The sequence below is a fragment of the Silene latifolia genome, chromosome 3, assembly GCF_048544455.1.
Source record: "Silene latifolia isolate original U9 population chromosome 3, ASM4854445v1, whole genome shotgun sequence".
Lineage (NCBI taxonomy): Eukaryota > Viridiplantae > Streptophyta > Magnoliopsida > Caryophyllales > Caryophyllaceae > Silene > Silene latifolia.
Genome location: NC_133528.1, coordinates 7,777,832 through 7,780,443, shown reverse-complemented (window position 1 = coordinate 7,780,443; position 2,612 = coordinate 7,777,832).

Below are 2,612 nucleotides of genomic sequence, written 5' to 3'. Positions count from 1 at the left end.
CTTTCCTGTTATCTAAACCCGACATGATCTCTCCTAAGCACAGACAAGTTGGGCTCCTGCGCAGCTCCATTTGCTCAATCAAGCTCAAGTAACGAGGGTCGCCTCTCAAATCCTCATCAACATGCTCTTGAAGGACATATACATGTAGTAGGCAAAACCCGAACGCCCTTCGCCTGGCAACATAAGAGATGGTGGGATCTGCCCTATTGATGAATCGATCGATGAAATCCAACATTCGCACTCCTTTATAGGTTACAAGACGGTCCACATCAGCTCTTGCCAACCCAAGCAAGTCCCTAAACTTGTTCTTATACCCTTGAGAAGTGGAGGGAATAGCAGGCAAATGTTCCGGGTCCCAACCACCATTCACAGCAATTTCTTCGGAAAATGGGCAAATATTGCCTCCGGGGAAGGCGAATACGTGATAATTCGGGTCCCAATAATCAAGACAAGCATCTAGGAACGGCTTGACTACCTTGATCATCTTCAAAATCAATAGCAATCCAAGATTATAAGCACCCATGTCGTGTTTCTCCACATTAGAGAACTCATTTGTCCACTCGTTTAGACGAATTTCGAGAGTATTCATGATGTATGCTTATTTTGAGAGCTTTATGTAATGAGACAAAGAAAGACGGAAGAATGATGTGAATAAAACCTCCCTCGACGTTTCTATTTATACTAAAAAGTTGTTTCCTAAAACCCGTCAGGACGGATACACCGGGGAACAGGCGCAGCACCTGCTGCGCCTCTTCCTCAGCCTTCTTTCTGTGATTTTCCGCGTTGGATCTTTCCTAAATTACTTAAAGAATAATCTATAAATACTATTAAAAGGCTAAACTTTAAAGGCCACATAGACAATGCCACCTCGCATTACTAAATGCCACCTTGCATTACCAAAATTCCACGTCACCAATCCTCCGTGTAGTGTGACGTGTTTAAGTAAGAGCGTAACTCATGTTCGTATAATGATCCATTTAAAACGATACACAAATTTAAAATATTTACATAAAAAATAAATTAGTATAAAAAACATTAAATTTTGGCATTTTTAATTTCTAGATAAATTAAAAATCAAAAGTCATACTAAATTTTAAATTTCTACGTTTATTCTTAGGATATTTTAAGTAACAAATAAATATCACATAATTCTAATTTTACGCGGTTTATGAAATAATAAAGAATTTGTAAATATTAAGGGCAAATAATAACATACTTAACATTAAACATTGACATTTTAATTTTTAAAAGTATAATTGGTTGAACGGATAAAAAAAATTACATCACTCTAATTTAAAATTATTTATATGTGCAACTCCTTCTTAAATATTATTGCAATAAACTTGCTCAATTTCAATAATTGAATACATATGTAAATCTATAAATATGCCTACTTAAAGCATTTAATTTTAATCCACGTGTAGTTTTTCTATTGGTTAATAATAATTCAATTATATTAATTATTTGATTATCTAACTAAAAGTAATCTCTAAATACCATGTGTTACATACTTATAAAATACAAACAAAATAAAAAATATTAGTTGCAAACACAAAAACGAAATTTATACAAACTATTTATTTTCCTCTCATAAATTTATATCAATCTACCTATTCATTTATTTTTTTTTCTTTTATTTAATAGATGATCTTTTGATTTTCCCTCCCAATTATTATACTTTGTATTTATTTCACCATAATTTTTTTTATCTCCCCCTTAGTTTACAAAACGTTTTTCTTCTCTCAAATAAATTTTTGAAATTAATTATAACAATTTCTTATATAAATATTACAACAATCCTTTTTGTTATTTTTATCCAAAAAGTTGGTAGGTAAAGTATGTATATATAACCAATTGAATTATTTAAATTTTTTATTGTTATTATATTTTGGATTAATTAAGAGTTAAAATAATATTTAATTATTATTTTTGTGTAATTTTTCTATTGGTTAATAATAATTCAATTATATTTGATACTTTATTATCTAACTAAAAGTAATCTCTAAATACCATGTGTTACATACTTATAAAATACAAACAAAATAAAAAATATTAGTTGCAAATGCAAAAAACAAATTAATACAAACTCTTTATTTTCCTCTCATAAATTTGGTATCAATCTACCTATTTATTTAAATTTTTTTTCTTTTATTTAATAAATGGTCTTTTGGTTTTCCTCACAATTATTATATTTTGTATTTATTTCACTATAATTTTTTTTTATCTTCCCCTTAGTTCACAAAACATTCTTCTTCTCTCAAATAAATTCTTGAAATTAATTATATAATTAATTACAAAAAATTTCTTATATAAATATTACAACAATCCAATTTTTCATTTTTATCCAAAAAGTTGGTAGGTAAAGTATGCATATATAACCAATTGAATTATTTAACTTTTTTTTATTCTTATTATTTTTTGAACTAATTAAGAGTTAGAATAATATTTAATTATTATTGTTGTGTTTGTATTAAAATTGCAGGAGGATGACATACTCACATATCAAAAACATTGCATGAAATCTGGAATTAATGGTTATGGAACTTCTTTGCAATTATCTTTTGACTTGAATATATTTTTCATTTTTTATTGAGTTCTCCTTTTTTTTATTA